The 26149-nt window shown below is 47.6% G+C and overlaps 1 long non-coding RNA gene across 1 annotated transcript; it reads left to right on the top strand.

Annotated features, from left to right (window-relative positions):
- Positions 1–15311: 15311 nt before the first annotated feature.
- Positions 15312–18087, top strand: LOC123068407 (uncharacterized). Its single transcript, XR_006431737.1, has 2 exons — positions 15312–15952; positions 17468–18087. It is a non-coding gene; the product is annotated as an uncharacterized lncRNA (long non-coding RNA).
- The last annotated feature ends 8062 nt before the right edge of the window (positions 18088–26149 follow it).

The following is a 26149-nucleotide window of genomic DNA, read 5'->3' as shown; positions in this document are numbered from 1 at the left end:
TCTTCACCAAATTTAATCTCAAATAAGAAGAAAAACTGAGAATCAGTACATATTTAACACAGAAACTTAGTTAACTAAGTTTTAACAGACTGGATATTATAAAAGCTTGTCCTGTTCATTTGGAACAATTAACCAAATTAAGTTGGAGTATAAAGTTATCATATTGGACTACTTTGCTAATGCCCCAACCTTGTCGAATTTAGGCACAAGCAAGTCTAGCGCAGTTGGAGAAACTGAATAAGAAGAGCATTGCGCAGCTGTGATGCATCAATTTTACCACTTCAGTCACGGTCAAACCTCTCAAATATATATTGCACAAAAACAACAGGAAATGGACATGCAATGTTAATCTCCACAAATAAGTAAAGTAAACTTGAAGCCATAGCCACTCACCCTCCAGTTCTGAAGACTATAAAAAAACAGAAGTGAAGTCCTTAGGCCCTGGAAGAATTAAGGGCACAAATTAAAGTATGAGAGAAGTCAACGGAGAATAGCTGAAATACATATTAAGGGAAATGCTGAATTTCGAAATTTCACATGCTTTAAAAAACTAAGATCATTTATACTACAAGTATGTGAACAATGGCATTGATATTAGAGTAGAGATCAATCAGGTAGTCCAAAACTAACACTGCTCCCGAACTAATTGATGAAGCTCCACATAGAAAAGGAAATAGGAGATCAGAAAGACGATGAAATCTTACTCTCTCCATGGCCTGCCGCGGTAGTGGAGCGTCCTCTTGCAGACCAAGTCGGGGACCAGTGACGTCCAAGCCTAACTCGTTCATCTCCTGCAGTTCAAAGATGATAGAGAAGCAATTAGCGAGGATTAAGCATGTGAAAAGTGCACAACATCATCGAATAGAATCTCACCATAGGCGTGTCTCGCCATCATAATAAATCAATCCACAACCCAAATGGACCCATGTTCACAATATCAGTTCCTATATGCATCAAGCAGAATTCAACTCTAATAGAGGTTTCGTACCATTTTCCTTTATCCAGCCGATTAAATCTGGCATTAACCAAAACTATGGCATTAACAAAACTATATCAGCAGTCCAGTACCCAAAACGTAGCTACCTATACACAATCATAGAGAATCTAAAAGGACCACCACCTGAGATCTAACCAAGTCACAAAATGATTTCTCATCCGACATGAGTTCCTTCTTGAGCAGAGAGAGAGAGAAAGAGAGAGAGAGAGAGAAAGAGAGAGAGAGAGAGAGAGAGAGAGAGAGAGATGAACTTGAGGGCCCTCGTTGATTTTCTGCAGCTGCCGTGGCCCTTTGTAGTACATGCCCCACGCGCTACAAAGATGGATCTGAGACGTACCTCGAGGACGGTGCTGCTGGATGGCGTCCTCCCTGACGATGAAAAGGCACAAAGGGTAGCTGCCTGCTTGCCGGCGACCTCCATGACGGACCGGAGCTGAGCACCGTGTGTCAGAGGCACAACGCCTCATGCACCTGAGGAATGACGGCATGGCAAGAAGAGAGGCGGCGACGAAGGTCGGATCCAGAGACGCAGAGGAGATGCTCGGGGATGTGTCAGCCGCGGGCGCCGGCGCAGGCGCGTGGCCGCCGTGGCTCACCTCACCAGAGACGTGGGCTCTTGCGGTCGTGCTGCGGATTGGGGGGAGGCACCGGCAGAACTTGGCTGCTCCTCCTCGCAGGGATCCACCGGCAGAGGTGACGGGGTGGGGACGGGGAAGGGGCAGCTCAGGGAGATGGAGCAGTCGTGGCGCGAGGGGGAGGAGGGAGGAGAGCGGCGGCACAGGGTAAGGAGGGAGGAGAGCGAGGCGGCGGCGGACGGGAAGGATGGTTTGCGGCGGCCTCGGGCGTGGAGGATGGCTGGTGGGCAACGGCGACAGGAGGAGAGGAGGGGAGTCAGGGCGAGGGCGAGGGCTGAGGAGTGGGAAAGGATAGATGCGGCTAGGGTTACACACGGCGTGCTGCATTTTATATGCCCGAGTGTGAAAATACGAAAATGCCCTCGGTAGGGCATGAGATTTACAGGCGGTGGCATGAGTAGCAGTGCTCATTTCGATCGGATGGACAGGAGCAGTGATCATTTCGATCGGACGGTCAGGATCGCTCCACCCAAAGATCCGACGGCCAGATCTCTTTTGGACACGCAATCGGACGGTCCAAAATCACATGGCCTGAGAAGGCTTCATTTTGTTCCAGACTCTAACAATGGGATGCTTTATCCATGGTGACTTGCATCTATTTAAATAAAATATGATTGTGTCTAGAGGTTTTGACCTTTTACATAATAAAATGTGTATAATAAATTCACAAATTACAAATACACAAATTTCAGACGGAACATCTAGATAAATCATTTTGTTAGAGTGTGCCCTCCAGGATCTTGGATGGGCGGGAGTGGAGTACACATGGGATAACTAGCAGCAAGATGCTGCCAATGTCAAGGCGCGCTTGGATCGGGCTCTAGTCAACTCGGCTATGTTTAATCTGTTTGAGGAGTCCAGGGTTAGACATGTTAGCTCTATTGAGTCGGACCACTGTTTTATTGTAATTGAATTGCGTGAGCTTAACAATCACACCCATAATAAAGGAGTGAAGCAGTTTCGTTATGAGAACGTGTGGCAATCACATGCTGACTATGATGATCTTGTTAGTGAATCATGGCAGCGGTTACATCATGGTCAAGGCCTTGCGGGTATCGCATGTACTCTCTCCAAGATGCAGGGCGAACTTGGTGCATGGGGTGCAAAAGAATTCGGTAACCTATCCAAAACGGTGAAGACACTTCAAAAAAAGATCGAGAGTTTGCGCCGGCATGCAGTTGGCCGAGGGCCTTCGGCGGAGGAGATGGAAACAGCTCGAAAACTCAGACAAGCTCTCAGGCAAGAAGAAGTTTGGCTGCGGTAGCGCTCGAGAGTTCGCTGGCTACATGCGGGTGATCGCAATACAACCTATTTCCAAGCTCAGGCGAAGCAACGGAAACGTATGAATCGCATAGTTGGTCTGAAGCGCCTAGACGGGTCTGTATGTGCGAACCCGTAGGAGAATAAAGTGGAAGTCCAAGAGTTCTACCAACATCTCTACACATCACAAGGCTTTCACAATATGGATGGATTGTTACAGTTTGTGCTAGAACGAGTTACTCCAGAGATGAATGATGACCTACGGCGACCCTTCGATGCCACTGATGTGCGCACGGCGCTGTTCCAAATGGCACCGTCAAAAGCACCTGGCATTGATGGTTTCACAACGGGTTTCTTCCAGCGACACTGGTCAATTGTTGAGAAAGACTTAGTGTCAGCTGTGTTAGATTTTTTGAATGGTGGGGAGCTTCCGACGGGCCTCAATGACACTTCGATCACTTTGATCCCTAAGGTACGACACCCCCAATCCATCACACAATACCGTCCCATATCCCTCTATCCAGTGCCTTACAAGATAGCTGCCAAGGCGATCACCAATCGCTTGAAACCATGGATGGATTCGATAGTGGGAGAGGAGCAAAGTGCTTTTGTACCAGGCAGGTTGATAACAGATAATGTACTGGTGGCATTTGAGAGTATTCATTCTATGAAGAGAAGGAAGAAAGGTAAAAATTCCTCATGTGCTATTAAACTAGACATGATGAAAGCGTATGATCGCGTCGAGTGGCATTACTTGGAGGCTATGCTTATCAAATTGGGTTTTGGCCACCTTTTTGTTTGTTTGCTAATGAAGTGTGTCATGTCAGTCATATTCACTGTCAGGATGAATGGAGAGTTGCTCCCTTTTTTCACACCCTCTCGGGGTTTGAGACAGGGATGCCCGGCATCCCCTTTTCTGTTTCTGCTTTGCGCAGAAGGACTCACCTCTCTGCTCAACCATTATGGCAGAAATTTTGTCGACAGAGGGGTTAGGGTCTCATACAGATCACCATGGGTAAATCATCTTCTGTTTGCGGATGACAGCTTAATTTTTATCAGTGCAATAGAGGAAAGTGCAGATAGGTTGAATCAAATTCTAAAAATATACGTGGATTGTTCGGGCCAAAGTGTCAACAAAGAAAAGAGCTCGGTCTTCTTCACTTCAAACGCTCCCACCCTAGTCCAGAATATAATCAAATAGAGACTTGGAATTATGGTGGATGCATTCAGCGAGAGATATTGATGTAGGGCAAAACCCTAGTTGGTCGATCTTTCACGTTTGGAGGGATCCCACGGGAGAAACACGAAGAACACGCGGAAACACAAAGGGGAAATCACGGGGAGGACGAGAGAGAAACATGAAACAGACAGAGAATAGATCACACGAGTGCTAGATCACCGAACACAAAGAGATGCATATGATCCAAAATCAACAAAGGTAAGGATACAAAGGACAGTTCATCTCCGTACGGAGGTCTTGCATCCACGAGGGGATCTTCCCACGGTGGGGCTCTTGAATCCGCTTGGGGGATCTTCTCCGAAGAGGTCCTGAACTCTGAGGAGAAGTATCCAAGTGGATGAGCAAAGGCTCTCTCACAAATATGAGCTAATCCAATGCTAACTCTAACTAGGAGGAGGTGGGGGAGTATATATAGTGCTAGCCCATGAAGGGGTAAGTGAGAGGGGGATACATGGGCCCTTGGCCCGTTCTCTGCGCACAGGCAGGCCGGAAGTTCCGGGCTCCGGAAGTTCCGGGTAGGTTCCGGCCGGGTTCTGGGCTAACCAGAGAGTTGGCGTGCTCGGGGATGGTCTGGACTCCGGGGGCCGGAGGTTCCGGGCAGGCCGGAAGGTCCGGGGGGCGGAAGTTCCGGGCAGGCCGGAAGGTCCGGGCTTTCCAGAAGCTTGTCCCTGCTTCTTCTTCCTTCTCCTCTTCCATGCTTGGCCTTGGTCCTTGGATCCTCCATGGTCGTCTCGGTTGTACCTGAGTGTATGCAAGGTCCATGCATGAGGTAGTAGCCATGTCTCACATGTGGAAAGTGAAGGTTCGAAGAGGAGTGAGTTCACCTTGTGCCCAATGGCGTATGGTCGAGGTCTCTTCATATGTCCTTTTGGGGTTTGGAGAGTAGTCAGAGTGTACATGGGGATGACCGTGGGATGCTCCGCATCATCTCCCCCCCCCCCTTGGGAAGGATCCGACCTCGGATCGTGATCCTCATCACCATGGAAACGAGTGTCATGGGCGGACTTGTAGTCGGACGTAGGTGAAGGCATTGCGCAATCCAAGTACTCCAAGGTGTCTCCGGTATGTGGTACATGCAAAATGAGCAAACACAAGCGACACTCGGAAATACAATGGTTAGCGCACACAAAATGTCCATCAATTAAGCGTGAGTCCATGTGAAGGGATAGTGCGTGACAAAGCGCATGAAGCTTATCAAGATGATCTAGAATGGTATGCAAAGCATTCATGGGAACAAATGCAATCATTGTGCACAAAATTGTGTTATGAGTATGAGCAATGCAACCACGGTGCAAAATGATGTCATAATGGGATGGTTTATCAAATGCATGAACATGGCAATGGATGCTCAACATGTGGATATTATCATGCAATTGATGGTCAACAATATGGTCATGATGTATGAATATGCCATCAAGGTAGATCACAACAAATTTGCTAAGGAAATGCATAAGCTCATATATCATGGATGACATGGGAATACAAGATGCAACAAGGCAATCATAATGTGAGTCAATCCATGCATGAGGTGCAAACTTGTGGTAAGTATGATATGTCCATCGAGCATGACATGTGGGAGCACAATCAACAAATATGTAGGTGTGAGTGCAATGTGCCAAAGGAGTGTTGATGTACCAATGCTCGATGTCGTGGCATGAGTGGAAATCCGAAGGTGCATCCAAGAAGTCCGAGCGATCCTCAATGTAAAGGTCCATAGAGCCAATTTCCAATGTCGCTCCTCCGTTCGTGAGATGTATCATGTAGACAACAAGAAGGAAACAACAATGAAAGAATGACCCATCCAATATGCGTATTTGAGGATGGCTCAAAGGGAAGGAGTTCACCTCAAGAAAGTTCCCAAAGATGTTGGAGTCGTACATCATGTATGCCTTCACATAGCCAATATGTCGCATAACGGCACCGCCTTGTGAATCCTCCAAAATGAAAGAACATGATAAACACTCGGAAAAACAAATGAGGTTAGCGGAGATGCAAAACCTATCATTCGTGTGGTAAGATACCCAACAATTGTATGCATCATGCTCATCATAAGAAAGTACAAGGGAGCATTTCATAGTATGGAGGCATATGATGCAAGAGCAACCAAATGCAATAGGCTCAATCAAACAAGCATGCATCACAAGTAAGGTGTCAAAGTCTCCAAGATCAATAAGCATAGGATAGTTGCACTCAATACAAGTGGATATGAAAGAGGAAACTAATGGACACAAGAGACAATGATCAAGATATATCATGTGAGAGGCATGAGCATATATGTCATCAACCCAAGAAAGAGAGTAATAGTGGAACATGGGTGATGCAAAATAGCAAGCAATCATAGCGATCAAGTCAAGCATGTCATGTGTGCAAATAGTGGGCATACAAAATGCACATGACATTTCACAAGCATAATGGTAAGATATGAACAAAGTAGCATCAATAGCATGGGGCACATGATAAACATGGCAATAGCAACAAGGATCTCCACCAAGCATGCAAATACACATAGGAGTATTATAATGGTGAATCATGGGTAGATGCAAGCAAGGGTCACAATGGCATGGCAAAGGCATAGGAGCAAGCATAGCACGCAAAGTGAACACGGTAAAATGAGCACAAGGTGACAAGTGGTAAATAGCCCATAGCCGTGTGAGAGCCAAGTAGAAGAGATGCGTGTAGTCCTTGCGCGAAGGGAACGGTGGTAAGGATAGTCCACGGGATCCCAAGTCGTCGTTGCTCTCAAGAGCTCGTTTCGTCAACTCTTGGGATTGAGAGGTTGACGAGTATATGAGAGTACCTATACAAAACAAAGACAAAAGAAAAATTGTGTGTGCATGGTATATGTACACATCATCCATCATGATGCGCACATGCATGTGTCGGTTAGCACAAAATAGCCAATGCTCAAATAAATGAGATGCGTGATATAGAAACATGTCATCCATCATGATAGGCTTGTTATTATGTATAGCATAATGGAGACTCAAATTATGTAATGCATCATGAGAAATATCTAGAGCATTGTTATTCATGGAATGCATATGGTGTACACTATTATGAGAATCATGCAAAGTATGAAATGCATCAAGATCTCCTAATATGTATGAGGAAACTATGGGGGTCTCCTCATGAGCATGAGTAGCAACATCACGTGGAGAATATTGAAAACATTCAAAACAATGCATATTTGGTTCAATGTGATCATGGCATGGCATAATAGATGAATTGCGCAAATCATGTAAAGGAAGCATGGCAATATCATCACAAGAGAAGCAAAAGCCAATGACCATCATCTCGTCATCTATGCCATTAGTGCAAATAGGATTGATTTCAATGGGGCATGCATAGTTACTATGTTGAGATTGAAATGAGGCAATATGGGAGATCTCACTCATAGCATATGACAAGTTCAAAGGGTTGTCAAACATGATGTGACCAAAAGAATTTTCACATGATATCCTATGGAGCATAGCATCACAACTTGGCAACTCAACATGCTCATCATCATATTCATCATAAATAGGTAAGTCCAGGCATGAAGAAGTCTCACTAGCATGAAGCATGGGAATAGGTGGGTCAACATCATGGGAGCAATCGATGTCAAGAGAGTCCACTAGTGGGACAAGAGAAGCACCATCACCTATGTTACCGTTGGAGCGTCGCTCATGTGTTGTAGGTGAGGTGTTGAAGATCGTCTCATTGTCATCTTCATCTTGATAGAACCATGTGGGGGTGCATCATCGTCCACCATGGCCATCGGTTTTCCCATTGAAGGGATGGACTCGTCAAGGATAGGCATGTCGTCATGTAGGAGACCTAGCACCAAAGAAGAAAACACACTAGGAGTAGAGGTTAAGTCGTTACAAATCATAGTGGCCTCACATGCCGTGTCAACTACCTCACTCACTAAGTGTTGTGGCTCACTCACTCCCTCAAGGATGCTCTCACTCGTATGGTAGGTGGAGTCACTCAAATGGCTCTCAACCTCACATAGGATGTGTTGCATGCTCTCATGTGTGGGGCTAGTGGTGGTCACACTCATCCTCTCATAGGAAATGCTCTCAATGTCATGTATGGTGGAGTCACTCATGTCACTCATGGGGTGGTGGCTCTCCTCACATGACAAATGGGGCATCTCAACATATGTGGGTGTCGGAGAGATGTAAGTGCAAATGTCTCCATGCGCGGTCGCGTAGCTTGACTCGGAGTATGAGTCCAAAGTGGGCGTCGTCTTCATGTTGTTGAAGAGGTTCGCGCTCGTCGCCGTGGTCGAAGGGGATGGCCCTTGCTCGACCGTCTTGTCGTCGTCTTGGTGTTGGAGGCCCATATGATGTGGCACCTCGTAGCTCGTCTCCATGACTGAAGGGACTTTCCCATGCTCGGCCGCCTTCCTTGGGGGGCTTCCGAAGATGGAAGTGTCACCCTCACTTGTATGTGGTCGCCTTAGAATTGATGAAGTCGTTGTAGGCGTACTTGTGGGAAGTAGGCGAAGATGCCGTACATCCATAGGCGAAGATGCCTTGAGAACACTTGGCGAAGATGCCGAAGTGGTTGATGTAGCCGTAGCGCCGTCTTGGTGTTGGTCGTCTCGCGGTCTTCTTTTATGCTCATGAAGCTTCGACTTGGCATGTTGGGACTTGTGCATTTGCGCTTGTGGAGCATCTTCATGATGATGGTGTCGTTGTCACGCTTGAGCTCGAAGGCGTTCGTCGTCGTCGTGCACATGATGCTTGGACGTGACTTGACCTTCATGACGATGTGGATCACGAACGTGATGGTGGTCTCCATGTCGATGTTGACTTGGACGACTTGCGCTTGCATCTTGTTTGTGCTCCGAAGATGATCGACTTGGTCGCCGCCGCCTTGAAGATGACGAAGGGGAAGTAGACTTGATCAAGGCTCTAATCTCCTCCATCCTTGCATCTTGCTCCTCTTTATGTGCGGCAAGCTTCTTGTCGAAGTAGTCCCTTCTCCTTGCTTCGGAGTGATGAATGTCGATGGAGATGTTCTCGATGCGCTCTCGCAATCTTGATTGTGTGCCTTGCACTTGTCGTTGTAGATCGAAGATAGACGCTTTGGTTATGTAGTTGTTCACGCCGTCGTTGTTGTCGAGGACCGGAGAGGAAATGCCTTGCCTATCCATCACAAGACTCGAGCAAATATGAGTGGGAGAAAGAGAAGAACTTATACCAATGTACCTTGACCGATGTTGAAAATGAATCAAGTTCACTCAAATGCGGACAATGAAATAGCACTTTTGGTACCAATTCTTGTCGGTTCTCACACCTACACAAGTAAAGCTTATGGTGGAGCTCGGTGAGGATAGTGGCACAAAAATTTAATGCAAAATGTTAGCAAGAGTCAATAATGTTGAAAGAGATTCACAAATTCGCAAGTGAAACAAATGGACCAATAGCAATATGTGGCACATGGAAACACACACACGGATAGATAAATGGGGTCGTGCAACCAAGGAATGAGCACAAAATGTGGAATCCACGGAAAATGCTCGTGTTGCACAACTCAAGAGAGACGCTAGCATGATTGCTCAATAGGCGGATACGACACTTGTGCACAACCTATAAGATGCAAAATGGATAAACTTCTATCCCAAGTATGCTATGTATGTATGGTTCCCGGTGTTTCTCACACAATGATCCAAGATGATCAAATATGATACCATATGATATATTGTGATGCTATGGCTATTGCTTACAAGCTCTTTGCTCTCTCTTTTTCTTTGCTTAAAAGCTTGGGTGGCTCTTTCTCTTTTGAGCTCTTTTCTCATGCAATATTTCACGAACCAAGATAGCGATTGTGTATGCTATGACAACTTTGTGACACACAAGTGGATCCCAAGATATGCACCACTATGGTATGGTATGTATGTTATGGAGTATGATCCCTAATGTGCACAAGTAACGTTGTCGGCAATACTCAAATGGCTAGTCTCGATAGGCAAGTAACGCAAAATGGGCTAGGGGTTAACAATGCAATGGAAAGGGGAATATACAAAGGAGGGATACCACGATACCAAGATGATATGGAGGTTACCGTCCGGCGATGATGAGTGGCGGTGTTCTTGATGTAGAAACCAAGATGATGGAGTCTCGTCCCTAAGTAGCCGAAACACCTTAGGACACGGAAAAACCGCGAACTCAAAATCTCAAATGCCAAATGTCAAAATGGTGCTACCGGGAATGCGGTGGTGGTTTGCACTTGGCAAAACAGAAGTGGGATGATGGGCTATACACGTGTCGGAGTTGAAGTTGCCGTCCCTAAGTAGCCGAAACACCTTAGGAGACACAAGCCACAACTCAAAGAAGCTCAAACAACTATTGCGTTAAGTTGGGGGTGGCGGAGGTGTATGGTGGGCAAGCCTATGCGGAAGTTATGGTGGTGGTTGAGGAAGAAGCAACCGTCCCTAAGTAGCCTAAACACCTTAGGAGACTCAAGTCACTACTCAGACAACCTCAAATGCTATGGGGACCATAATGGGTTAGGTTGCGGAAGTCGGTGGTGGCTATGCGGATGATATGGTCGAAGGCCTAGGCAAAGATGCCAAAGTTCCAAAAATTTGATGAAGTAAAATGGTGGTGAAACCAATGTGAGGACCTCGGGCACATTGATAGCTTCAAAACGAGCCAAAGAACACTCAAATCGGAGTTCGGAGCGAAAAGTTATGATGAAAAAGGTGAAAGAGGCTGATGCTGAAATTCTGTGCAATGTTTCTGGTTAGGCCGGAAATTCCGGGCCTAGGGCCGGAAGTTCCGGGCTCCGGAAGTTCTGGGGGGTGGACGGAAGTTCCGGGGGTCGCGGAAAAAGTGCCAGGGTTAGGGGGGATTTTGGGGTAAACTCTCTGTTTAGCCCGGAAGTTCTGGGGGTAGGACGGAAGTTCCGGGGGACGGAAGTTTCGGGGGAGTCCGGAAGTTCCGGGGGTCGTTGAATTTCGTCCGGGACGAACCCTAAATTCCAGATCTGAGAATGGGGGCGGAAAAACACGATTTCCCGGGGCAAAATTGAGACGATTTCGTGGATGGAAATGGGGGAAAAGAAGGGGAATGCTAGATCCACTCATAACACAACGAATCCATGGATCAAAATCAACAAAACATCATCAAAACCAACAAATCACAACAAAAATTGGGGGCTATTTTTGGTGGGGATTTTCGGATTTAGGACGAAATCACACAAAACTAGGCTAGCAAACAAAGTGGGGGGCTCCAATTTCGTGATCAACCATGGCTCATGATACCATATGATGTAGGGCAAAACCCTAGTTGGTCGATCTTTCACGTTTGGAGGGATCCCACGGGAGAAACACGAAGAACACGCGGAAGCACAAAGGAGAAATCACGGGGAGGACGAGAGAGAAACACGAAACCGACAGAGAATAGATCACACGAGTGCTAGATCACCGAACACAAAGAGATGCATATGATCCACAATCAACAAAGGTAAGGATACAAAGGACAGTTCATCTCCGTGCGGAGGTCTTGCATCCACGAGGGGATCTTCCCACGGTGGGGGTCTTGAATCCGCTTGGGGGATCTTCTCCGAAGAGGTCCTGAACTCCGAGGAGAAGTATCCAAGTGGATGAGCAAAGGCTCTCTCACAAATATGAGCTAATCCAATGCTAACTCTAACTAGGAGGAGGTGGGGGAGTATATATAGTGCTAGCCCACGAAGGGGTAAGTGAGAGGGGGATACATGGGCCCTTGGCCCGTTCTCTGCGCATAGGCAGGCCGGAAGTTCCGGGCGGGGCCGGAATTTCCGGGCTCCGGAAGTTCCGGGCAGGTTCCGGCCGGGTTCCAGGCTAACCAGAGAGTTGGCATGCTCGGGGATGGTCTGGACTCCGGGGGCCGGAGGTTCCGGGCAGGCCGGAAGGTCCGGGGGGCGGAAGTTCTGGGCAGGCCGGAAGGTCCGGGCTTTCCAGAAGCTTGTCCCTACTTCTTCTTCCTTCTCCTCTTCCATGCTTGGCCTTGGTCCTTGGATCCTCCATGGTCGTCTTGGTTGTACATGAGTGTATGCAAGGTCCATGCAAGAGGTAGTAGCCATGTCTCACATGTGGAAAGTGAAGGTTCGAAGAGGAGTGAGTTCACCTTGTGCCCAATGGCGTATGGTCGAGGTCTCGTCATATGTCCTTTTGGGGTTTGGAGAGTAGTCGGAGTGTACATGGGGATGACCGTGGGATGCTCCGCATCAGATATCTTGGTCTACCCACAGCTATGGGAAGGATCACCAGCGACACCTTCGACCATATTAGCGACAGAGCTCACGGAAGTATGCAGGGGTGGTCGGAGCGCAATTTTGCATGTGCAGGGAGAGAGATCTTGATTAAGTCTATTATCCAATCTATCCCTACTTTTAGTATGTCCTGCTTTCGACTCACGAAGAAGGTATGCAAGAAATACACTTCCAATATGGCCAAATATTGGTGGAGTAGCTCTCTGGACAGAAGATCCTTGCATTGGATTTCTTGGAAAGCACTTGCATCTCCAAAATTTCAGGGGGGAATGGGTTTTCGTGATATGGAGTTGTTCAACCTTGCAATTCTTGGGAAGCATGGGTGGAGGTTCATGGTCAGTTCTGATTCACTGTGCGCCCGAGTTATGAAGGGCCGGTATTTTCCGGATTCAGATTTTATGCATGCCACAGTGCCGAAGTCAGCCTCCCCAATTTGGCGGGCGATTGTGGCTGGGCGTGAGGCCCTTCAGGAGGGTTTGATCATGCGAGTTGGTGATGGAAGCTCTGTCTCTATATGGGAAGATAAGTGGATTCCAGGCACCATTAGTATGTCTCCCATGTCTATAATCACTCCTACTACATTACATACAGTCAATGAGCTCATTGATGAAGAAAATTGGACATGGAAGACGGATCTTGTTCGACAAAACTTTCTTGCTCCGGATGCAGAAGCTATATTAAACATACCATTGCGCACCGGAGGTGGGCAGGATTTCTTTGCTTGGGCTTTTGAAAACTCGGTTGTCTACACTGTCAAACCGGCGTACCGTGCTCTCGTGAATCAGAAAGAGCGCCATGCTCTAGAGGAAGGGACGGTTACTGGTGCCTCAAAATCAGAACAGCAGATGTGGACATCTCTATGGAAGCTCAAAGTGGTGCCTAAGGTCAGAGTCTTCTGGTGGAGAGTTCTTCGCGGGATCCTCCCTGATGAAGCAACCCTTAAGCACAAACATATCAAACCTCTTAGTCTATGCAATGTTTGGCTAAAGAGGAAGATCTTATGCATGCATTGGTGTCTTGCTCCCATGCACACAGATTTTGGGATGAAGCGCAAACCTGGTTCGGCTTTCGACTCCCGCGCTTGCACCCTGCCACCTGGGCGCGCGACATCCTATGTGATGATCGTTTCTTGGATCATGTGAGAGAACAGATTGTGTCGGTGATGTGGGCTATCTGGCATTCGCGGAATCGATGGACTCACGAGAAGGAACATGTCGATCCAGTGTACTCCACTCACCGCATTCCAGAGGACTTGGCCTTGCTAGAGATTCCTATGAAGCAGGCCACCCTATTGCCAGGACATGGTTGGCGTCCTCCAGAAGCGGGACTTGTCAAAATTAATGTTGATGGTGCAATCAATTCGGAAGCGGGACTAGCCGGAGCGGGAGGTGTTGCTCGTTCTGCTATGGCGATGCTTGGTTCCTGGTCCAAACCGCATGTAGGTGTTACGGATCCTCTCATTGCGGAGGCCTTGTCACTACGAGAGGGAGTTCTCTTTGCTCGTCTTCGAGGCTATGCACATGTGATATTGGAATCCGATTGTTTGAAGATAGTGAATCTCTCGAACACTCGTCACGGCTCTCGATCGGTTGTGGCTCCGTTACTAGTAGAGATTGGAGAGCATGCTTTATAGCAAAAAAAAAAGACAAAGGAATAATTTTAGATTGAAAAGATTATATGAAACAGAAAAATGTGTATATGCGTGGAGTAGATGTTACCACTTGAACATAAAAAATATATTTCACTTCACTTCTCGCGAGAAAACTTGAATGGGCGGGTCGGCTCTTGGATTACTTCTCACGTGGAAACTTGTGATATTGCCTTCATTAGCTAGACCTAACAATGTTGCTACGTTTGTCGTCTTCTAATTAAAGGCATTGTGTTTTTCCTCACGTTTTGGTCGTAATCAGTTAGACTGCCACCTAGATGAAAAATCCTTGTCACAAGGGGCAGACGCAGACCTCCACATAATTATGTACTATATGGACTTAGTCGTGTGTGGTTTTAGTCCATTATTTTGTGTCGTGTTTCTGTCAAAGTTGCTCACGCCATGTTCTCCGCCCGTGTTTATAATTAGATGCTTCAGCTGCGGTGACTTTCATCTATTTAAACTAAATATGATTGTTGTCCAGAGGTTTTGACCCTTTTCCCAAATAAAATGTTTATAAACAAATGTACAAATTTCGGATCAAACATCTAGAAAGATAATTTTGTTAGACAATGGAATAATTTTTGATTGGAATGATTATATAAATCGGAAAAAAAATATGTACGTGGGGCAGAGGTTACTACTTGAACATTACAAATTACTTCACATCACATCCCGCGAGAAACTTTGAATGTGCGGGTCACCTCTTGGATGACACCCCATTACGATGGTGACTCGTCACTTCACTTCCCGTGTGAAAACTCGTGATCTGGCCTTCATTAGCTAGACTGCCACATAGGATGAAAAATCTTTGCCACGAGGGGCATACCTCCATATAATTAAGTGTATGGTCTTAGTCGTAGGCGTTTTTAGTCCATTATTTTGTGTCATGTTTCTATCAATGTTGTTCAGGCCATGTTCTCGGTTTCCATTTGTAATTAGATGCTTCGGCCTCAATGTCCATCATCTATTTTAACATATTACCGAGAGGTTTTGACATTTTTTCAAGACAAAACGTTTATAACAAATATACAAGTTTTGGATGGAACACCTAGAAAGATTATTTTGTTAGATAATGTGATAATTTTACATTGGAAAAGGTTATACAAAACAGAAAGAAAAAAAATGTGTACTTGGAGCATAGGTTACTAGTTGAATATAGTTTTTTTTTGTTACCATGCAGAAAAAAGATAGAAGTTCTATCAGATAGCATGTGTGTGGTTTTCTAACTATAGAAAGACACACACAAAGTAGTACTCCCTCCGTCCCGAAATTCATGTCGCAGCGGCCATTTTGCAATTTACTCCTCATCCTTTTCCCGACAAAACCCGAAGTCCCTCTGTGTAGTTGTTTTCTTCCTCCTTGCTCTCCGACCGACTGGCGCCGCCTGCGCCGCTCCCCTCCACGCAGCTCCAAGCCGCCTGTGCCTTCTCTCCCTTCCCCGCGGTTCCTCTCCCTCCCCAGCGCCGGCGCCCTCTACCTTGCGCGCGTCACCGGCGCTCTCTTCCTCTCGCATGTCCCTCCGCATCGGTGAAAATGTGATTTTTCCCCTCCGGCACTCCGATCTGCAGCGGCCGTGCTCAATCTACGTCGGGGACTACCAAGACGGTGCGACGGAGCTGCTTCTGCCGGTCGCCTGCACGGAGCTGCTGCTACCGGTCGTCAGGTGAGGAGCGCGTCTCCTGCAGCCGCGGCTACCTGGCCACGCAGCAGCGGCGACGGGATGGTGGCGGCAAGGGGGATCCTCTGTCCGCTCTAGGACTCCACACGGCCAAGGGGGCGAGCTCCTCCGTCCGCTCTAGGACTCCACACGGCCAAGGGGACGAGCTCCTCCGTCCACTCTAGGACTCCACCGCCAAGGAGGCACGCCCTTGCATCGGGGAGGTGCTCGAGCTTGTCAAAGGAGGTGCTCGAGCTTGTCAAAGGTGCCCCTCCCCTTCCCCCTCCAGATCTGATTTGCTGGTGAATTGCAGGTTCAAGTCACTATCTTTGAGCAAGATTTCAGATTTCTGATAATTATACTGAATCTTGAAGTGTACTGTCAACTGAACGTATTGGCAGATTTTCATATTTAGACTGAATGTTTACTACTCCTGTTAATAACATACTGAATTTTTAGACAATTTAATCTTGAAGTATAAACTGAATGTTTAGACAGAGTTCTTATTCATGTCTAAGTATGAACTGAATGCTGCTCGTCTTTAGTACTGCTACTGCCTGCGGCTTGAAGTGTCGTGGCGGGGGAGCTAAGGGAGGTGGCCAGGTCCTGCTGATTCACTCGGTGCCTCTGACAGTCTGATGTCCTGAGGTTTTGAGGCGATTCTGCTCTCGTTTTGCTCGGTGGTTTCTGTCTGGGGAGCTGCTGATTTGGTAGTCTGCCTCTAGAAATGTTTGGAGTTTGTCTGGTAGTCCATGCGTGCTTCATCATGAATTTTCAGAGCATTTGCTGGTGGTTCAGATTTCTGTCTGGGCTTCAGACCTCGGTCTGAATTTGTACTAGTTTTGAACTGAAAAAACAGAGAGATCTAGGTGTGAACTATGAACTAGGAGTTGTACTCACACTGCACATAAAGAAGATGTTGTAAACTGTCTTGGTGAATTTGTCCCAATTGCAGAAAATTCAGTCATTCTAACTGCACATAAAGTAAATTTTAGAATGACTGAATTTTAGAATTTGTTCCAATTTGCTGAAAATACTCCGTGTTCAAGTTGAAAATGGCTGTGGAGGATTTTAGAAAGTGTCATTTGTAATCAGTGTGCTATCTTTTGAGTTGCTGTTCATGGTGGGAAAAAAAGAATGCAGCTTAATCCTGCTATCAAACACTTTGCTCTAACCACTTCTACTCATAATTGTTTGAAACATTATTCACTGTAGTCTCAGCTAACTGAATTTTCTGAAGTCATTTTCCTGCTCACAAGTTGATAGAAAACTGTTTGAAACAAATTTTGACACAAGTTGACTGAAACAAATTTAGAAATCATAGTGCTCCTGTGATTTAGATTCAGTAAACATGACAGTAAAATTGCTCTAAGAGTGCTGACTAAATAAAGGGCTTGCTGTATTAAGCAAATCAATTGACTAAATGCATCTTTAGCTGAATTTACTAAGGTAATATTGGCTGTGTGAGCTGAATTCACAAGGTGAGCATGTGCTACGGCTGTGCACTAACAGTGAGCACATTACCAGTTCTAGTGCATCCTAGTGAAAATCTACCCCAGTCCAGTGCATCCTTTCATATAAATCCATGATGCACATAAATTTGGTCACAGTAAGTACTCCAACAGTGATTACAGTCAAAGTGAATTTCAGATGATTGCTTTTTCAATTACCAGTTCCAATTTCCATTCAGTGTAATTCACTTTCAATTTCAGTTTTTAGTGCAATTCACTTTGAATTTCAACTAACTTTCATCTGGACTACTGTACGACTTTCCTATCAGCCGCCAGCAGCAGCAGTAGCACAGGCGTGGGAAGGCAATTGGAGGCAGCAGCAGAGTTCGTGAATCGGGAGGCGTCGGCGTCGGCCACCACCAGAAGAGGCGTCGCCGACCACCAGCAGCAGGTGGTTCCCCTTCTTCTTGGTGCTACTCGTCAGCAGCAGCTGGCGGTCGAAGCGGGCCTTCGCGGGGGCGATGCGCGACAGAATCAGGGGCGGCGACCTGTGTCCTAGGTGGCGCCGGTCCTGCTCATTGGTGGGCGGGCGGCGGAGATCCTGCTCGTGGGTGGCGGAACGGCGCGCCGGCGGTGGGCGGCGGAACCAATTGGCCGAGGCCCCGCTCGTGGTGGGTGGGTGGCGGAGGTCCTCCTGGGCGGGCTCGTCGGCCGCGCAGGGCATGTTTGTCGGCGTCCTCCTGGGCGGGCTCGTCGGCGGCGCAGGACCTGCTCGAGCAACGGGCGGCTGGCCATGGGGGGTGGGGCCGCGTGGGCGATGGACGGAGGAGGAAGAAGGGGACGGGGACTTATTTGTCATAGCTTTAAAAGCATAAGGGCTTTTTTGGAAAAACGCCACTGTACTGCGCTCACGACATGAATTTCGGGACGGAGGGAGTACGTTTCTTGACATCAGTTTGAGCTGTACAAAGATCGTGCGGTAGGTAGAGAAATACTCCCTCCGTTCCTAAATGCAAGTCTTTTTAGACATTTCAAATGGTAACAACATACGAATGTATGTAGACATATTTTAGAGTGTAGATTCATTCATTTTGTTCCGTATGTAATCATTTATTAGAATCACTAGAAAGACTTATATTTAGGAACAGGGAGTATATATGATGCCCCCAAAAGGAAAAGGGAAATGATGTGTTCAATAGCATGCGAATTTCCAAGGGTGCACACAACAACAATAAAAATCCTTTTTTTTCTTCACATCCATTTTAGCTCAGATAATTATGACTTGGCATCCATGGTTATGGCATTTCTTAACAGGACCAGTAGCATGCAATGCAAGCGTCTTCAATCATACTCCAGATAGTTTCAGTTGCATCTCGGTAAGCTTCAACTGCCACCACGAACGGTGGAGCTCAATCAATCAGTCGGACCAAGGCGCGATCTGGTCGATGCGGACGCTGAGTGGCACCTCCATGGCCGCCGCCCCGTCACCCCCGTCCGCTCCCGGGACCAGGTACATCGGCGGCACCGCGAGGAACGTCGGCTCGCCGGCGGCCACCACGGCGCCGGGCGAGGTGCTGCTCCTCATCTGCATCTCCACCAGCACGGTGTCCGCCTTGCCGCCGTTCGCGGTCAGGTTGACCCACATCTTGCACGTGAACCGCGGCCTCGTGGCCGCGCTCCCCCTGGCGCAGACCACGGACACGGCGGTCGCCGCGGAGCCGAGAGCGCCGACGGTGAGCACGAACACGCGGCCGTCGTCGTCGCCGACGAGGAGCTGCCGCGGCGTGGACACGGGGACCTGGAGCCGGCTCACCTTGCCGTAGCGGATGGCGCGCACCGGCACGGAGTGGGCGGCGCTGAGGTGGCCGGCGAGGTCCGGCGCCGCGCTGACGAAGGCGCAGCCGTGCTCCGTGCAGCGGCAGGGCGCGTGCGCGCACGCGCTCCGGTGCTCGTCGGCCTCGTGGTAGGTGACGTACCTGTGGCAGCCGGCGTTGGGGCACTCGACCCGGGTGGAGGACACGACGGCGTCCAGCGCGGGGCAGGGGTCGAAGAAGCCGCAGCCGTCCGCGCACGCCCCGCACTGACCAGAGGGCTGCTGGGCCGCGCACCCGCCGCAGGCCAGGTGGCCGCCCTTGCACTGCAGGCACACAGATCGGACTCCGGCGGTAGATCAGCACATCTGCAGGGAAGAATCGATCGAGTCTGCACGAAAGAAGGAAGGGAGCAGAGGAAGAACCTGGAAGACGGGGGGCTTGAAGGGGAGGGCGCAGAGCGGGCAGTGGAACACGCACATGTCGATCTTCACGGCGAGCTCCGCCCTGGGGCTGTGCTCCGCCACCGCAACGATGGCGCCTGCTCCGGCCGCCGCGTCGTGCGCGACGAGCTCTTGCTTCACGGAGTGGGCGTCGGGCAGGTCCAGCCGCGCCTTCTTGGCGCTCTCGTCGGCCTGGTCCATGGTCGACGGCGAGCCCCTGCTCCTGCCCTCGGCGGCGCCGGCGCCCTGCATCCTGGCTCTTGCTCTTGGGGAAAGGAAAACCCTCTCTGGCCAAGCTTTACCTGTACGAGGCGCAAGAGCAAACGGGGCGAGGACAAGGAGCTCGGCCGGTACCGCACTGGAGATTGAGATGCTTGCTTCATCATTGACTAGTGCCGAATTCCACCCGCGTCCCTCCACTTACCACTATTCCACACACAGCCCCTAGAGTAACCGAGTAAATGTTTTCTACTACGCACCAGTGTGAAAAATGATCTTATATTACGGACTGGAGGTAGGGAGTACATGATATACCTGCCAAAATGGCTTTTTATTGGTGAAAATGGGAGATCCACATTGTCCCAGTGCCCATATCAAATTGTACTTAAGTCTATCTTTGTCACTAAACTATTGGTCAGATCTTGTTTTTTTTTGGTCCATAAACTCCAAACTAGACATACTTGAAACTTGACTTTGAAAGCCGGTTACATTTGGGTCCTCGCTCGACTTCGAGGCGGTATTACTGGATGAAGCGACGATAGTTTTAAACACGCGGCAGTCTGGTTAACAAAGAAATAAGGAAAAATGAAAAGACGTGAAAGATGAAGAGGGAAATTTGATAATCAAATTTAAAATTCGCTCAAATGTCAGGAAATTCAACATCTGAATGCAATTATTGGAAAATCCCGAAAAAGTAGACAAAACATGATTAGGAGCATTCAAGAACAGTCATGAAGCAAGGCTATTTTTCCATGAATATTCACAAATTATTTGTAATAATCCCCTAATTCCCTAATTGTCAATAGTACTTGTGATTTTTCTTCTTCATTTCTAACAGGACACATATGTTGTTCGTACCTTCTGTAGGAAATACTTATTAAAAAAGTTCTCAACATTTCCTTGACTTTTAAATAGATTTTGTGTTTTGTTGATAAAACAAGACTTTAATTATATGAAATATTTTTAAAAAATCATGTGTTTCATTTTTATGTTTTATGCTAGGTTGTAACATGCAAAAACACTGATTTGTCTCCAGTCAATACAACCACTTTGAGTGGTGTGAGAGACACATCATCTACCTGGTTTTAAAAGTTAGGGGTTTGAGCATATATTTAAGAAACTGGAAGTCCAAGCTAAGCTTACCTAATTGAGAAAATCAAAATTGGGTCTTTTTATCTATACAATAGAGAGAAGTTGATGCAATCATTAGTAACCCTAGTTTGGGTGTTCATGTCATTTACCGCCCACATTTTTCTTCCAAATTTTGTATGTAGACTAGATCTCTTAAATATTTGACTTGTTTTCTGAAATGTTTTAATTATTGTTTGGGGTTTTGGAATTGTTGTACCTCTAGCCATTTGAATAGAGACCAAATTCATATTCAAAGCCATGCATATCTCACTAAGGCTCCCTTTGTTTGGGCTACAAATTCCTGAAATCAGTTGTGGCTTGAATTCTAGAGAATCAGTTGTAGCTGTAGATTTTGAGAATCAAAAGCTAGATGTTTGTTTATCAGGCCGTAGAAAAACCAAAATGTTGTCAAATGTCTGCAATGCCCCCGAATCCACAATCGGTCAATTACAAAATAGAGCAACAACAATGTCCTAAAAAATTGCAGAGCAACAACTTTGGGTATTCTTGTTGATGTAGGAGGCAACAACACCAGGAAGCATAGTAGAGCAGCAGCGGCCGGCTGCTGATGTTGATTTTCTAGGGGCGGCAAGGAATGAGCCGGCCATCAGCAGAAACGACCCATGTGAGGGCTTGGATGCAGTAAAGGGTGTGTGTGGTTGGGGCAACGCAGATTAACCTTGGGGCCGCGGGGAGAGCAGGAGGTTGTGAGGTGGCAGAGGTCGAAGAGGCGAATGTGATTGGATCCAACAGTCATGGATGCCAACGCGGAGATCCGGGGCGGCAGTTGGATTGATGGAGAGCAGCAAGAGGTGGACGGAGGTCAGGGAGGAGTGGAGCAACCGGATCCCTACCCAAAGTTGGTGATGGGGGCAGCAAGATGGAGGGGCCGATACATTCGCCATGTGCGTGGTAGCTCTCCTCTCCTTGTGCCCGATGGTGGACAAAGGTTAGAGTATGGCACATGTCTTGTAATAACGGGGAGAAAACTAGGTATACTTCTATTGGGGTAAGTGGCAGCCCGGGAATCACCGAATTCGCAATTTCCGCTTTGGGATGCCTCGCAGTGTAATTTTTAGAACCGGTTCCTAGAATCTACTATGGGTAGTTGGCTGTTTGTTTGCTATTCGGAGTTTCAAAGGAGTAGAATCCCTGAATCAGAAGCTGAAGCTCAAACAAAGGCCATATAAGGGTGGTTATTATTTATTTATTTTTAGGACAGTAAAACTGAGCCTAATCCCAGCCCCCTCACGTCATTTGCTTTCCCGGCTGTCCGTTTTCTTGATCTGTTCAGTTCTAGCCGTCGGATCTGTTGTGTATAACGAAAATCAATAAACTGGGCCCAACTGTCCTAAGGGGCTGCTGCTCCGGAAGAAAAAACCGAGGCATATGGTAAACTGGGCGCTACAACCCATGTATCTAATCGCTGCGATTAGGCCTTAAACTGGGCCGCTTCAGCCCTCCGCAAAAAAACTCTTCGCTCGGGAATGAACCGATGGGTGGGCGCTCGATACAACTGAAGCGTCGTCTTCCAGGATCCAGTCGAGCGCGGTGAAGAAGCAACGAGAAGATTGGCTAGAGCATAGACCGAGCACATCTGACACACAAGCAACGAAGAAATCATGGTCGACGCTTTGGAATGTCAAGATCCCGTCAAAAGTCTGTATCTTTGTTTGGAGGCTGGCACACACATCAATCCCGACGGGCGCGTTGAAGCATGAGAGGAAGATGGCAGACTCGCCCGTGTGCTCTATATGCAATGATGCTCTTGATACGTGGCGACACTCCCTCATGAATTGCCGTATGGCGAGATGTGTTTGGGCGTTAGGGGATGAAGGAACTTTGGAACATGTTATATCAAACCAAACAGAGGATGCAAAGATGTGGATTTTCTGGTTGTTTGACACACTGAAGGAGGAAGAGCTGGCGCGTGTACTGATTACCATGTGGGCTATATGGTGGGCGCGGCGGCGTGCTATTCATGACAATCAATTCCAGAGTCCACTAACCACTATGGGTTTCATCAATAACTATCTGGAAGAGCTTCAGATTGCATCGAACAAGTCAGTAACCAGCGTGCCCCAGGCGATGAAACAGCGGCAGCGAAGATGGATACCTACTACAGATGGTTCAGCTAAAATAAATGTGGATGGAGGCCTGTCAACTTTGGTAGAGAAAGGGGTGGCAGCAGCTATATGCAGAGATGGTGCGGGTGTTTTCTTGGGTGCTTCAATAGTGGTAATGGCTGGATTGACGGACCCAACGACCTTGGAAGCCCTAGCCTGCAGCGAAGCGCTCGCATTAGTTGAAGATCTGAACCTCTGTAACCTGACCATCGCGTCGGACTGCTATGAAGTGGTCAGAGACATCAAGAATGAAGCTATCCCGTCCTATGCGGCCATTCTGAGAGAGATAAATTAAAGCATGTTAGCCTTAATTTTGATTCTGTTAGTTTCTGTTTTGAGTTTAGAGAGTCCAACTTTGAAGCTCACTCGTTAGCAAAGGGAGCCTCAACTCTGTCTGTTGGGCACCATGTGTGGCTGGGTGTTACGCCTGATATTGCTTGTATCCCAAACTTTATGAGCTTTGAATAAAATCCCAGTTACCCCTAAAAAAGTCGAGCGCGGTCTCTGCCAGGGGATCCAGCCGTCGCACGGTCTTCACGATCCAACCGAGAGGCTCGCGATTCAGAGCTTGGGTTCCTTGCTTGGCGGCCGACAGGGTGGCCTTCCGGGCGATGCCACGAGGCTGTGCCCAGGCCAGCGGGCCGTCCGCTTCGATTCAGTAACTGAATCACAGTTACAAGAGGCCAATAATGGCAATCGATGTGTTCACGCGGCGAATAGTGGTAGGCCAGTTACACTGTCGATTCACGCTCCTCTTTACTCTCATGTCCATATAATCTCCACTGTCTAGCTTCTCCTTCCCCACTCCCCTCCTCTCTATACGGCAGCCATGGTTGACACTCAGGCTGATTCGTCTTTTCTCTTTTGCCAGATTCTTTTATTGATGTTGTGTCACACCCTATGGGTCTCAAGGTCGAACGGCGGCTAGCCGGAGTAGAGGCGAGGGACAGAAGGGGATCGGGGTTCAGAGAGAGATAGCGTACAGAGGAGGATAAGCCAGAAGGAGAGGACAGAATGAGTTCGATTTCAAATTTCATACCACACATCGTTCCACGCTCTCGCTTATAAACCGCGAGTTACAATCCGATCCGGCCCAACGGCCCACACGCCACACCAACGAGCCGGCCCAACTTCTATTCAAACACCACGCGCTTCCCTTGCGCCCTGTTTGCCTTGATCGCGCACGAAGCCGTCTCCTCTGCACTTACAGTTCCCGCCCCTGAAGATCCAGCGTGTCCCCACGCTGGTGCCGTTGGAAAACGATCTTTGATGACGTCGTAATCTTCCCAAGTGGCGGAGGCCGCTGGTAGCTTGGGCCACTTGACCAGTATATGTAGGTGAGAAGCGTTGCCTTTCTTGACCAACCGTCGATCCAGGATTTCTTCAGGTACCATGCTCGGCGTAGATAGATCGATCGGCACGGGTAGCGTGTTGAACATGGTGTGTGATCTGGCACATGATTCTTAAGCTGGGATACATGAAAAACCGGATGTACCTGACTTCCTCTGGGCAGTTCCAGCTTGTATGCCGCATTACCTACCCTCTCTAGTATCTTGTAAGGACCAAAGTACTTCAGAGCCAATTTCCTGCAAGGCCGATTGACCACTGTGGACTGAGCATACGGTTGTAGTCTCAAGTATACCATTTCTCCTTGTGTAAACATTCTTTCAGAGTGTTTTCTGTCAGCAAAGTGTTTGTACTTGCACTGTGCTCTTGCCAAGTGTTCTTTCAGAGCTACTGTATGTTGAGTGTGTGTGGCCAGCCATTCACTAACATCAGGATGATCTGAAGGTGTGTGACCCAGAAGCTGGCCCATGGTGGGTGCATAACCATACAGGGCCTTGTAAGGAGTACATCCTAGAGAGGAATGATAGGTGGAGTTATACCAGAATTCAGCTTGGGGCAGCCAGGCAACCCATTTGGTTGGAAACTCATGGACAGCACATCTCAAGTACATTTCCAAACATTGATTGACCCTTTCTGTTTGCCCATCAGTCCAAGGATGGTAGGTTGTGCTCATTTTTAACTCAGTGCCACAAATTCTGAACAACTCTTTCCAAAAGGAGCTAGTGAAAATCTTATCTCTGTCTGAAACAATTGCCAGGGGTAATCCATGCAGTTTCACAATATTATTGAGGAATACTTTGGCAACAGAGGCTGTTGTGAAAGGATGTTTCAATGGTAAGAAGTGGCTAACCTTAGTGAAATGGTCCACTACTACCAAAATGGCTGAATATCCCTCTGACTTGGGCAATCCCTCAATGAAATCCATATTGATAGCTTGCCAAGGACTGTCAGGAACTGGTAGGGGCTGCAACAACCCAGGTGACTTGCACAACTCATGTTTTGCTTGCTGACATAAACCACACTGTTTGACAAAGTTCTCTGCATCTGTTCTCATTCCCTTCCAGCTAAACAATTGTTTAACTTTATGATATGTTGGCAGAATGCCTGAGTGGCCTCCTACAGGAGTGGAGTGAAATGCCTAAATAAGTTTTGTTTTCAGTCCATCATTTGCTCCAATCCAAATCTTACTGTCCTGTTTCAGGAGTCCTTCTTGTAATTGAAAACAAGGACAGGTTGTGGGATCTACAGCTAACTTCTGTAACATTGCCAGTGCCTCTGGGTCTACAGAGTAGGAGTTGAGCACTTCCTGTATCCACACATGTTTGCTGGTAGACACACTTTGCACCACAAACAAATGAGCTACCATGGACAAGGCATCTGCAGCAGTATTTTCCACCCCCCCTTTTTATATTGAATGGTAAACTGTAGCCCTACCAGCTTGGTCATGGCCTTTCTTTGCAAATCAGATGTGAGGTTTTGATCTCCCAAGTGACACAGACTTTGATGGTCTGTTTTGATCACAAATGGTGCTCTGCTTAAATAAGACCTCCATCTATCAATGGCCAACATGATTGCCAAGAGCTCCTTCTCATAGATAGATTTCTTTTGGTTTTGTATGCCCAATGCCTTGCTATAATATGCCACAGGGTGTCCTTCCTGAGATAATACAGCTCCCACTCCAGTATTGCATGCATCAGTTTCCACAGTGAATGTCTTGTCAAAATTTGGCAGAGCTAACACAGTTGTACTGATCATGGCCTGTTTCAGTAACTCAAAAGCTTGCTGTGCTGTCTCAGACCACGCAAATGCTTGCTTCTTTAAGAGGGTAGTCAAGGGTTTTGCCAATACTCCATAGTTCTTGACAAATTTTCTGTAATATCCAGTCAGGCCCAGAAAACCCCTCAATTCAGTGACAGATGTTGGCACTGGCCATT

The sequence above is a fragment of the Triticum aestivum genome, chromosome 3B, assembly GCF_018294505.1.
Source record: "Triticum aestivum cultivar Chinese Spring chromosome 3B, IWGSC CS RefSeq v2.1, whole genome shotgun sequence".
NCBI classification, from domain to species: Eukaryota; Viridiplantae; Streptophyta; class Magnoliopsida; order Poales; family Poaceae; genus Triticum; species Triticum aestivum.
The sequence above is the reverse complement of the archived record's forward strand: the minus strand, read 5'-3'. Positions and strand labels throughout refer to the sequence as shown.